General features: G+C 42.9%; 1 pseudogene; it reads left to right on the top strand.

The window, feature by feature from the left end:
* The first annotated feature begins 252 nt into the window (after positions 1 to 252).
* LOC136491079 (WAT1-related protein At5g64700-like) overlaps positions 253 to 14378 on the top strand; it is a 73282-nt pseudogene continuing 59156 nt past the window's right edge.

Here is a 14378-nt window from a genome sequence, read left to right as displayed (position 1 = left end):
CACCGCTCAACGAGAACTCACACGACTCGGTCAGGTTACTTTTCACTTTGTTACCACTAGATGACAGGTAGCTAGGACTTTCGGAAGCCATGCGAGAATCTCATTTGGTTCGCTGGGCATCTCGTATCTCCCATCCTTTTTCTCCTGAGAATCTTTTACCACTAGACTCGCTCAGTGATTGGCTGACACCTTGGAAAACCGTCGCGGCTTCGCATGCACGTCTCCGCTCGGTTGACTCGATCCATCCAGGCGTTCCATCAAGACGCGCACTCGCGGAGGTCCCAGTCCCACAGGCCACAAGCGGGCGATCCCTATCGTCGATCCTCGATCGATATCCTGATTCCTGCGGCAGCGCGGCGCAGCGGCAATAGGTGCGGCGTCGTCCCGACGTCCCGTCCGTCTCCTGCTCTCCCTCTGGCCTTTGCCGGCGATTCTGCCCCTGCCGGCTGCCGGCTGCCGCCCTGCCCCGCTCCGGCCTGCCTCGCTGCACGCACGGCAGCACGGCGGCAGTCTCCGTCGTCTATGTTTGCTTGCCCCACGCCGGCCGGCACCGTAAAGACTTACTAAGTACAATTGTGCAAATCGATCTCACGCACTAAGGCTCAGGTTTGTAATTATTGCCGTGAATCATCTATTTTTCCTTTCTAAAACAACTTGCTCATGCCGTAAAATTCTAGGTCCGTCACTGCGGCATCAAATCCATCTAATATTCTCGTACGTGGAGTGATAAATGGAGGGTCCGTCGTCGTCGTCGTTGAAGCTTAAGGCGAAGTGGGGTCCGGCCATCTGCATGGTGCTGATCGAGGTGTTCACGACGGGGCAGATGCTGCTCACAAAGGTGGTAGTGGATGCGGGGCTCTTCGTCTTCGCCCTCCTCACCTACCGCTTCTTGCTCGGCACCCTGCTCGTCATCCCGCTCGCCATCATCTTTGAGAGGTCTGTACTCCGTTCACGTACGCACGCTAACTGCTACCAAGTTCAGTTAGTAGAGCAAGTCTAATTTCCTCTCTTATTAATCTAAATTAATTACTCCGATGAGATGCATGTATGCATGTTCTGCACAAATTACGTTTCGCGCATCATCTTCGACCGAGTCGAGAGAGAATGATCTTATCTTTTCTTTGTCTATAAAATCTGATGCATATAAAATGAGATGCATATAAAATCTGATGCATAAAATCTGATCTTATCTCCTGATGAGCGGTGCAGTGATGGCATGGCATGTATATATAGCAACGAAGGAACATCCTATATCACCCCTGGCCTTGAACAAATTAAACACCTCCGATCCACCAATGTGTTCGCTGATACGCCGCCCAAGCAAGTCATCCTAAAAGTGCCTTGTTCCTTTCAAATTTATAAGAGCTACTAGGAGTACATGTCAGTTTGAGAGATGCATGATTCGGTTCATCCCCATCCTGATGTGAAACCCATACACTATAATACAGTAGTCCAACTGCACAAGGAGAACTGGTGCCATCTTGTCGATCTTGTGTTCCCCGGGGCCCCTTAACACACGCCACAACGGATTGCATGATTTTTTTTTCTCGAACACGCAAAAAGGTTTGCGTGTATTTATATTAAGGTAGAGAAAATATTCAATACAACATGCCTTAACGGCATCCTATGGAGTCAATAAGTTGTACATGAATACTCAGACCCTCCTAATGTACTGCAGGATTGCATGCATTTTCTTATCAGCCTTCTTGATCGGGATAGAACTGTGCGACTCCACTACTGTCCTGTAGTGAGTGAGACGTGCATGAGAGACACAATAATGTGGCCGGCAGAAGCGATAATCATTCATGGCTGTGGCACTGATTCAAGTTTCACTATCCGGGCAGTCGCTGCTCACCAAGGTGGTCGTCGACGATGGAGTGTCCGTCTACACCCAGCTCACCTATCGCTTCTTCATGGGTGCCATCTTGGTCATCTCCTTAGCTGCTATCTTCGAAAATTATTAGCTCCATCTCTCCACAAAATATATATGACCCTATATATATAGTGTTGTTACTTTCATCCATGTGGTCATCTCCCTAATAGATTATGTTTGGTAGCAGAAAATTTTGTTTTGCACACAATATAATAATACTGTAGTAGTACTCTAATATAAAAATTGCAAAGTCCTTCAGTTATATATTATCAACAAAAGAAGATATACAACTGTGTTATATTAAGTTCTTATCATATTTAATTTGTCCCTGCTTTGATCTAAATATGTTATCCTGAATATATACTGATGAATTATTTAAGTCTTCATATGCGATGGTGTTGATTCCGATTATATTGGTGTAGAGGGAAGTGGAAGGAGATTAAATTGAAAGCATTCATATGGATTTTTACAAGTGCACTTGTAGGGTGAGTAGTTGTCCTCTAAGATCTTATTATATCAAACCCATGCATAAACGATCATTTCTTTGTTTACAATACAAAATAAAATTCTACCTTTTCGTTACCTACATGCTGCAGGTTCACAATTCCATGTCTTTACTACATTGGCCTAGGAGATACGTCGCCCAGATATGCAATCAACTTTTACAACATCATCCCGATAGCAACATTTGTCCTTGCGGTTCTTTTTAGGTACTCCATCTATTCCAAATTATAAAGACACATTTTGGTTTGTCCAGGTGTATATATAACTTTTGCTATGCACTTATATCTACACCATGTCTAGATATATAATAATCAGTGTATTTAGAAATAACAAAATGTCTTATAGTTTGGAATGGACGGAGTCACTACGCCAGATTTGCACATCACTGCCGGCCTCATCACTGCCGGATTTGTGAGAACCGGCAGTGACATACTTTCACTGCCGGTTATGAGCTTGAAAATGAAAAAAAAATGATTGGGGCTGGGCTAAAACCGACAGTGAAGGATCACATCACTGCCGGTTTGTGGCTTGAACCGGCAGTATTTTGGCGGGCACTCATTACTGCCGGTTTAAACCAAGAGCCGACAGTGATTGGGCACTATCACTGTCGGTTCTAGCCAAGAGCTGATGGTGATAAGCCTACAATACAAAAAGGCTACAGTCGTCCTCTTCTTTCTCCCCTCTTCCATCCCGAGAACATAGGCGCTCTTTTGGGCCCTTCCCTCCATTGTTGTGGCTGCTCTTCACCATGAAGCTAGTGCTTGGATTTTGAAGAATGGCTTGATCTTTTTGCTTTAAGGTTAGTAACAAACATCCACTCCTTTGATTTTGTTGCTTAATTAGCTTCATTTTGATGGCTACATTGCTTGATTCTTATTCTAGTTCTTTCTCCATTTTAGAGAGCACTTTTCCAATTGGACATTTGTGCAAGGCTCAAATTATGGTGAATCCATCATCCAAAAGGTTGGTGTCTATGAACACATTTAAATTCCTAGCTAATTATTCCATGGTGGTCAAGATCATCATTGTTAGTATGTGATGCTATATTTAGTTCTTAGAAGTAGAGTAGAATAGTTATTCTTTAATATTGTGCAATAATTGTTTTTTACTACAATTTTCAATTTACAGGGCTGGGGCTACCAATTCCAATTTTTTAATAATTAGTGTACAATAATGTTTTCAAAAAATGGTACTTTCGAGCTACAATTGTTGTTCATGAAGCTCGATTTCTTATTAATTCTTTGTGATTACTGTCTCAGTATTTTTTTTGTGCAGAGATGGATCGAGAGTGGATGCATCTGTCCTGAACGGACAAGCGGTACATGCATGGTGTCAGCCAGTTTATCACCGATACCAAAGCCCATGCTGGGAATGGGAACCCTGTCTTCTGCCCATGCAAAGATTGCAAGAATCATAGGAACTTTCGTCAAATTGAGTCTATACGATCACACTTGAGTACCCGGGGGTTCATGCTAAACTATACGATATGGACTATGTATGGCGAGGTTGGTGTGAATGTTCTGCGGGAAAACGGTGATGATGTGGACATGCCTGACGTAGCCATCCACGATGCTGACGAGGAACCCGGTGTCAACATGGAACCTATGGCCACAGTTAATAATGTGTTTAGGAACACGCTAGCTGACGACACCGAGGATAACAATGGCATTTCTCAGCTGCTACATAATGTAGAGACCGGATGTCTTAATGAAAGACAGCCGAGAAAGCTAGAGAAAATGAGACAAGATGGCAAAACACCATTGTATAGGAATTGTCCAATAAGCAAACTGGAAGCCGACATCATGCTGTTAGAGTTCAAATCAACAAACGGATTGAGCGATAAAGGCTTCGATCAGTTGTTAGCTATAATAAGAAAAATGCTCCCAGAAAAAAACGAGTTGCCAGAAAAGACATACTTGGCCAAGCAAATGATCTACCCCATCGGCCTCGAGGTTGAAAAAATCCACGTGTGTTCCAATGATTGCATATTGTACCATGGAGAAAAATACGAAGACTTGGACAAGTGCCCCAAGTGTGAAATTCCATGGTATAAGGAAGGGCCGTCAGATAAGGGTACCAAGACCAGAGGAGGTCCCGTAAAGGTCGTTTGGTATTTCCTTATAGCTCCCCGGATGCATAGGTTGTTTGCATGTGCAAAGTCAGCCAAGCTGTTGCGCTGGCATGGCGAAGAGCATAAGAAAGATACAATGATGAGGCACCCCGCCGATGGGCATGACTGGAGGACTGTCAATACTATGTTCTATAAGGACATCGGTGGAGAGGTAAGGCACCTTTGGTTTGCTTTGAGCACAGATGAGATGAATCCTTTCGACCAGGTTAGAAGCAATCGTAGCACCTGGCCTGTGACACTCTGTATATACAACCTTCCACCTTGGGTCTATATGAAGCGGTCGTACATCCAGATGCCACTACTGATCCAAGGGCCAAGATAGCCTAGGAATGACATCGATGTGTTTCTTGAACCAGTGATCGATGAACTAGTGGAGATGTTTGAAAAGGGTGTGTCGGATGTTTGGGATGAGTACAAAAAGGAACATGTCACGATCAAGGGAGTACTTATCGCTACAATCACCGACCTACCAGGTCGAGGTTCATTGTCCGGAGAGAAGACAAAAGGCTATACTGGATGTGTCGAGTGCTTGGACGACACCGATGCAGTAAATCTACCAAATAACTCAAAGATAGTTTATATGGGACACCGTAGGTTCCTACCTAAGGATCACCCTTACCGTAGGAACAAAAAAGATTTCAACGGTACTATTGAGAAACGCTTAGCTCCAAAATATCGAGACGGTCCTGCAATACTTCGAGAACTCAATAATCTGGAGGTTGTCCTTGGGAAGGGGGACAATGTAGTAGCAGCGCCTGATGGGAGCATTTGGAAGAAAAAATTGGTTTTCTGGAAACTACCTTACTGGCCATTTCTCAGTGTACGCCACTGTCTTGATCCCATGCACATCACTAAAAATGTGTGCGCTAACACTCTTAACACCTTGATGGACATCGGGGGGACATCAAAGGATTCACTAGCCACACGTCTGGACATGCAACACTTGGGAATCAGGAAGGAGCTGCATCCTGTGGACCTAGAGAATGGCCAGTTCAAACTTCAAGTTGTGTCATGGACATTGAAGAAGGAAGAAAAGCATGCGCTTATTTCTTTCTTCAATGAACTCAAAGTTCCGACGGGCTACTGTGCGAACCCAAAAAGGCTAGTGAACATGAGAGAACTCAAGTTCAACTATGGCCCTATGAAGGCCCGTGACTGTCATATCATTATGACTTAGCTGCTCCCTGTTGCCCTGTGTGGTATCCTCCCCCCAAAGGTCCGCGCCCCAATCATAAAGCTTTGCTCATTCTTCAACGCGATCTCAAAAAAGGTCATTGATATGTCCATGCTAGAGCAGCTGCAGCGGGACATAGCCAAAACTCTCATTAGGCTTGAGATGCATTTCCCGCCGACTTACTTTGATATCTCATTGCATCTGCTCATTCATCTTGTTGACCAAATTAGAGCCCTTGGCCCAATGTACCTGCATCAGATGTTCCCTTTCGAAAGATTGATGAAAGTTTTCAAGAGGTATGTTAGGAACAGATTCAGGCCATAAGGGGGCATGGTTGAAGGATGGTCAACGGAGGAGGCCATTGAGTTCTGCATATATTATCTGGACATCAAAAGGGTCGGAGTTCCAGAATCTCGTCACGAGGGAAGACTACATGGCAAAAGAACGGTCGGGGAGAAATCTGTTACAGTAGACGACTTTGTTTCTTTCAGACAGGCATAGTTCACTGTTCTCCAGCAAGCCAAGGGTGTGATGCCATACATTGACAAGCACAGGCAATCGCTGCAAACTCTGTATCCGAGCAAATCACAGGCTTGGCTGGATAAAAAACATAAGGAGGAATTTGTCAGCTGGTTGTGACGTCGCTTGCTTGGAATAAAGTTGGGTAATCAACTGGATGCCTTAGCCAAGGGACCTTCGAGTACATATCTTAAGTACCAAGGGTTTGAGATCAATGGATTCACATTTTACACAAAAAACAAGATGGAAAGAGCACATACCAAAATTGTGGTGTTCGTTTTGATGCTCACGACGAAAACGGCAACGTGCAGGCGACATACTATGGTTTCATAGAGGAGATATGGGAGCTAGCCTATGGTCCATTGAAGGCAGCTCTTTTTCGCTACCAATGGGTCCGGCTCGAGGAAATCAACACTGACAGCGAAGGGTTTATTACCATTGATCTCACTAAGACCGCATACAGAGATAACCCGTTCATCCTTGCAAGAGATGTTATGCAAGTCTTCTATGCAAGGGACAACAAGACAAAAGGAAGGCTAAAAGTAGTCCTAGAAGGGAAAAGGAAGATTGTCGGTGTTGATGGAGTGACGGACAAAGAAGACTACAGGGGCTATCAGGAAATGCCTGCATTCAGGGCGAACGTACCCCTACCTATCCTTCAAGAGGGTGACGAACCTGCTTATGTACGAATTGATCATAATGAGACCCTCATTGTTGATGCACCTAAAGATAGTTAGATTATTGTTAACTATGTAATCATTATGCAAACGTTGTATCAGTAATTTGTACTGAATATTTAATTTATATTTTGTGCGCATCTCTATAATTTAATTATTGACTATGTAATCAAATATTAAGATGATGTTCACAAACACTATTATTTGATAATTATAGACCATTAATTCATTATCATAGAATTAAATAATCAAGACACAAATTTTGTGTTATTTTAGAATATAAACTAACTGCATTATTTCTATTAATAAATAAACAAAGAAAAGTAAACTAAGTGAACTCCCTATTCTAGCTCAGCGGTTAAGGCCGCACACTCTGTACTCTGAGACCCGCGCTCGAATCCTAGGCGGGCTAAACTTTTTTATATTTTTTACAAAAGGCTGCGATGACAGGCTCCAAACCGACACTGTTTTTTTATATTTTTTTACCTAAAGTTGGCCGCAGGGCCCTTCACTGCCAGTTTTGGGTTGAAATCGACAGTGATATCTTCTATCACAGTCAGTTGCTCAAACCGACATAGAAGGCCTAATTCACTGTCGGTTTTTAAACTAAAACCGACAGTGATGTGTAGATGCTCCTCACATGCCAACAATGCTCCCATGACCACAACCATTGGAACACTGCTCCCACCTACCCCGACAACTTTAGTTTAGAAATAAAAATGTACCACGACTGCTAGCCCCTATAAAATGGCTCTCGGCCAGGAGCTAGCCTCTCCATGCATGTTGGTTTCAGCTAGGCCTTATTAGTCATGATACAATATTTTCCTCTCATAACAAACCACATATATCATTATGTATCGTAGTCCACCAAAATGGTGCATACATGAGGTACTAGAAGAATGCTATTGAAGATAGAGCAACACCGAAGATTGGAGATGCCACGAGGTTCACAGAGCCATTTGCTGTGGTGCGCTCTGGACTGTATGTCCAGAGAGACCTGGTGTGCTCTGGGCAATTTCCCGTCCCAAAGCGGCATTGGTTCATCGGTGCGGTGCCGAGCTGAATCTGATGTGCTCTGGACTGTACCGAGAAAAAGTCCATGTACAGCAGAGGCATGGATTCATCGATGCCACCTTGTCATCTCCAACCGGTATAGCTTGTAGACCACCTCGATGCTGTTGTTCGACCCTAGTTGGTGCTAGAAGAATGCTACTGAGGTGGTTAAATTATAATGTGTTGATACATATTGATGGTAACATTGACCTGTATGTAAATAGGTCTTTGTTATCGTATATGAAATTTTAGTGTAAGGTCTTTGTTATCGTATATGTAACTTTTTTTGTAATTTTTTATGTATTTCATTACTATCTAAATAAATATATCGTTGTTGTTAAAACTTTCCCACTGTAGTATCTAAATAAATATATCCGTTACTTATATGCACATTCACTGTCGGTTCTATTTAGAAACCGGCAGTGATAGTCACATTCACTGTCGGTTCTATTTAAAAACCAGTAGTGATATACACCTTCACTGTCGGTTCTATTTAAAAACCGGCAGTGATGTCCATGCCCCCCTATATAAAACAAACTGCCGGCCACATACATCGATCCCACCCACCCACGAACTATCTCAGTCTCATTTCTCACGTTTCACTCTCACTTCTCAAGACATCCACTCTCTCTCTACGTGATTTGGTCATGGCTCCTGCATTTTTCAATGGTATTGATATGTTGTCTTCTCCAATATTCTATCTATATTCATTTGATCTATATTTATATTCATGTTTCTTTGCATTCTACATTTATATATATTCTTATTCCTTGCATTCGATCTATATTTAATTATGTTGCCACATTTTACATGGAAGAATTTTTTGTGCATATATTTTAAGTTCATATTTTTTGCATTTTATCGATCAGGTGGTATGAACAACGGACCTCCCCCACCACAAGAACCAGGTTTTCACCCTGGCGATGAGCCATTCGCTCCTAATGTGGCCATTCCACGGTTCCCTGTTCCAATTATTGTATGAAATATTTTTCAACATCTTTTGTTTTTTGATGCTAACAAATAACTGTAATTAGTTTAATATCATTGTTGCATGTATATATATGGCATAGACTATATCCCCAATAGATTGGCTGCGAACAGCACTTAGCTGGTTCTTTATCTCGGACATCGTCGAGAACACGACATCTAATGCAAGTGGTCAGCTATGGACGTGTGAACTTAGTTTTTTCATCCCTGTGAGGGGTTCAAATCATCGGAACCATATCCACGGGACCGGAATACCGAGCTCGAACATGATGAGCACCCAATTAACTGCCGTGCGCATTTGTTTAGAGGCACTTCGACGTATTTGCTATGATGTGCCTGATTTCTCGCACTTCAAGGCACTTGCTTTGAATGCTGGTGATATCCCCATCCCGCAAGCAAGCGAATGGTTTGTGAGCTACAACCATGCGGATGTGGTAAAATGGTCACTTATACCTGAGTCGTGGTTATTTGTTGTTTAATATTGTAATAACATTCTCTAATTTTTTTCTTTTTCTCCATATGCAGATTGCGCTACAGGACCTTACCTATGCTGCATGTGGCTTGTGGGCCGTTCTAGACCAAGCTACGAAGCAACTCGGGTATGATTGGGAGTTCTGCAATGGAAACCTCAGCCAGCTCACTACAGAAGGACGCTAGTACTGCATAAGAATTACTAACAGGGGCAGTGGTCATTCAGTAGGTTACATCTATGGCCGACCATTCTTTCGGTATTGTGAGGTACGAGAGAGTGCACTCATACGGGCATTGGACTTTATCGATACAAGCGAATACATAATCCGTGACATCAATTACCATATATGGCTACAGAGGCATGTTAGCGTGCGTGGCCCGATCGATCCTGGCAGTGATTTTGATGGTAATTAATGTTTATTTAGTAGGTTTTTAAGGTCATAGTTTAATTGGATTCTAATTTTAATATGTACGGCTTTATGTGTTTAATTATTGTCATGCATGTAATTCGTGTAACATTTGTTGGGCAACTAGAAATATACATTCCGGTGTCATATTTGTCTCAAAATTTTTCTCAGGCTTGCACGTGCCACGTGTGAAGTAAACACCAAGTTTGAGATTTTTCGGAGATGATTTGCTACTTTCTGAGGTTTAATTGAATTTCCGCGCGACGAGACCGTTTAATTATAGGTTGAACTGAGTCTACCCATGAAAAGATCTGGAATAGTGCCAAACTTTTACACAGTCTCTAATGTGCCCTAGGGATAAGAATTTTGTGGGGGTGGATGAAAAAATCTATTGGGTCCAAGATGAAATTCACCCTCTTTTGTCTCATTGGGCATAGAGAAAAATATAATAAATAAAAAATGATCAGAAAAACCTAAGATCTAGTGTGGGGTCTTAATTTGGGTGTACAAGCTTGCCAAAAAAAATTCAAACCATTTTGACATAGGCGGTGTATACATGCTTCACGGAGGTACATGTGCCATTTCATCGAACCATGACTATACACATAGGTTATCAAGGTTTCTGTGGTTCATATGCATTCCGTTGTCGTATTGGTCTCAAACTTTTTCTTAGGCTTGCACGTGCCACGTGTGAAGGAAATTCCAAGTTTTGGATTTTCCGGAGATGGTTTGCTACTTTGTGAGGTTTAATTGAATTTCCGCGCGACGAGACCGTTTAATTATAGGTTGAACTGAGTCTACCCACGAAAAAAATCCAGAATGGTGCCAAACTTTTACACAGGCTCTAATGTGCCCTAGGGATAAGAATTTTGTGGAGGTGGATAAAAAAATCTATTGGGTCCAAGATGAAATTCACCCTCTTTTGTCTCATTGGGCACAGAGAAAAATATAATAAATAAAAAAATGATCAGAAAAACCTAAGATCCTGTGTGGGGTCTTAATTTAGGTGTACAAACTTGCCAAAAAATTTCAAGCCATTTCGACATAGGCGGTGTATACATGCTTCACGGAGGTACATGTGCCCTTTCATCGAACCATGACTATACACATAGGTTATCAAGGTTTCTGTGGTTCATATGCATTCCGGTGTCGTATTGGTCTCAAACTTTTTCTCAGGCTTGCACGTGCCACGTGTGAAGGAAACACCAAGTTTTGGATTTTCCATAATTGGTTTGCTACTTTCTGAGGTTTAATTGAATTTCCGCGCGACGAGACCGTTTAATTATAGGTTGAACTGAGTCTACCCACAAAAAGATCCAGAATGGTGCCAAACTTTTACACATGCTCTAATGTGCCCTAGGGATAAGAATTTTGTAGGGGTGGATGAAAAAATTTATTAGGTCCAAGATGAAATTCACCCTCTTTTGTCTCATTGGGCACAGAGAAAAATATAATAAATAAAAATGATCATAAAAACCTAAGATCCTGTGTGGGGTCTTAATTTGGGTGTACAAGCTTGCCAAAAAAATTTCAAGTCATTTCGACATAGGAATACATAAGCTTCTATTTATTCAGTATGTAAAATAATTTTTTAATATATATAAACATCACTGTCGGTTTCAATAAACCGGTAGTGATGAGAAAAAACCGACAGTGATGCTTGTTGTCACTGTCGGTTGATTTTGAAAACCGGCAGTGATATATAAAAAATTAAAAAATAATTGTGCCAGCCCTTGGGTTTGAGCTCGGGTCTCGGACTACAGAGTTCAGACACTTAACCGCTGCGATAGTATAGGATGTGTGTCTGGTTTATTTATTTTGTCTTTTTGACCTTTACACCGCTTAATAAATAATAAAATTATACCAAAAAATTGGGGTGCCCGGGATTCAAACATAGGTATCGGGGGCTAAGTTGCGGGGTCTTAACCGTTGTGCTAGTAGGAGGTATTCAAAAGGAGATGAAAAGATAATTTACTTATGCTGTAATCGCTACACTGAAATCACTGCCGGTTTAAAGAATGGCCCGGCAGTGATGTACCCCCATCACTACCAGAACACAGACATGCTGCAACACGGTATTTCTCAGCACCAAAGTGAAGATGATCAAATAAAGGATTCGACGACATAGATTAATCACTAGTAAATTTTTTAGCACCAGTAAATTATTACATTGTCCTAAGACATAGATTAATCACTAGTGCTACTAATTATTGCCGGTGCTGCCTACGTCGTCGTCCCCCTACTGCCGATGCTCCTCTTCGCGCTTCTTTCGCTCAGCCCTGAGCCGACACCGTTCCGCATCCATTGCGAGACGCCACTCGGTCTCCTACTCCTAGCGGCGGGGCGCTCCTCCTCCTCGCGGCGGTGCTCCTCTTCCTCGCGGTGGTGCTCCTCCTCCTTGGAGATCTCGATGACGTGCTTCAGGATGCAGTCGTCGGTCTCCTTCTATGTGATGGCGCGGAGGTGCCGGTCCTCCTCCTCCTTCCGAGCCATCTCCAACGAGTTGAAGACGACCTCCTCCACTAGAAGAGGTTCCGGTTCCTCCTCCGATGCGGTCTCACGGTCCGGATCATCCTCGAGGTTCACCTCGGGGTCCGATTCGGACGACGGCGTCGGTGGAGGCGTCGGGGGGCGATGTGAGGACGACGGGTTCAGCATCGCCCATGTTGTCTTCAAGCGGCGAGGCATTGTGGCGGCGGGTGGTCGTCGAGGGTCGGAGCGAGGTGTGCGTGGGAAGGGTGTGCTTCGTTTTCTTGACCCGCGGTGGTGCATGGTGGCCGACTGCGTGCATGGTGTCCTGGCTTATATAGGCGTGCATGGTGGCTGACTTCAAGTTTTAGTATATTTTAAAAATAATGCTATTTTCAGAGACCTGTTGTCACAGTCCTAGACCGCTAAATTACACTATAGCAATATTTGATTATTTGGGGATTCAATCTTAGGGGGAATGTATAGCATGCTTAAAAAAGGGATCTATAGATGTTTGTTCTAGAAAAAAAAAGTTAAAAACAACTTTTAAAATTGGCTCGGCAGCAGTAGCAAGTATGATTACTAAACCACATTGATCTCCGAATAATAAACAGTCCAATTATTGAGGTAATTTTTTATCATGTCAAGGATAAAGAACATTAAATAGAATTAGTTTGGCCATATAACTTTAATAATAACTCTTGTTCAGTGAGTTACCATTACCACTTACCGCATACCTAATTTACTTAAATGTATAGGCAACCATGGCATGGTATGTAGTGCATGTTGATCACATGCCTAGGATTTATTAAACCTGGGAAGATTGCTATGCTCGAGTCAATCGCTACCCTGGTAATTTGCACAAAAAATACAACACGGAAGCTGAAGCTTTAAGGGCCTACTATAGTCATCCGGCCCACCTTGCAAACCATGGGCAACCGGCCTACTATGGTCTAATGAATACAAACCATGGCCATCCGCTGGCACTGGATATCGAAGAGAAGCCACCCGCCGGAGGTGTGAAGATTAGGAGAATTGCTCATTGGTCTTAGAAAGATGTCATGCTTTTATTTATGGCTATGGTCATCGCTTTTCTTATTTGGAAGTTGATGTAGGCTTAGTTTCGTAGAAGAGTAGGTGGACTTTGTTGTATGTGGTCAATCAAACAATGAATTTGTTCTAGGTGAACATATGCTATTATTTGACTTTGTTGTATGTGGACTTATTATTAGACTTTGCATTAAACATATTATATATATATGAACATATGCTATTAGTAGTTGTCCATGGCCAAAACTAACCACGATCGTGTCACAGCCATGACTCATCGTCACCTATTACCCTGTCGCCGAAGAATAGATCAGCAACAAGAAGCGGTAGATATCGCTGGGACGGGAGAGCCACATGATCCGACAAACGGTGACGATGTCAATCAGGTTGGTGAGAACGAGCAGCCATGGACCCCGTCCGGCCTGCTCGATCTGGGTCAAAATGACCAAGATGGCCAGGTAACTTTGGTATCATGTCACTATGTAGCCACACACACTAATCAATTAAGAGGGTCATAGCTTACTTGGTGTCTCTAGCAGGAGCCTCCACCGGCCGAGGAGCCAGAGGGTTCGGGTAGTAGGAAGGCCAGATCCAAGCGAGGCGTGTCAAAGGTTCCTGTTGGTAGGAATGCACACTGGCACATTACTGAGTTCGATGAATTTGGGGATCCACTCTCACCGCCTATAGCTTTGACCAAATACAAGACCATCCTAGGGTTACTTGTTAGGGACTTCATCCTGATTAAGTACAGGAAGTGGATTGAGAAAGATGATGATCGGTGGAGGGTTCCCGAAAGCGAGAAGGATTATATATGGGATGTCAAGATCCCAGAGTATTTCACTTTCCCAGCCGAGTATGACAGGGAGTTAGTCAAGAAAAAAGCAAAAGAAATCATGGGAACATGCTTCAAGAATTTCAAGGGGACATTGTACAAGAATTTTGTCCTCCAAAATAAAGAGTCAGATTTCGATGGTGGACAGTTTAGCAAGCAGAAGGACTTCTGGCAGACTTTCAAGGAATACAGGTTATCTGAGGACTACTTAGAATTGAGCAGGAAGAATAA

Source organism: Miscanthus floridulus, chromosome 1 (assembly GCF_019320115.1).
Source record: "Miscanthus floridulus cultivar M001 chromosome 1, ASM1932011v1, whole genome shotgun sequence".
NCBI lineage: Eukaryota > Viridiplantae > Streptophyta > Magnoliopsida > Poales > Poaceae > Miscanthus > Miscanthus floridulus.
This window is presented reverse-complemented; position numbering and strand designations above follow the sequence as displayed.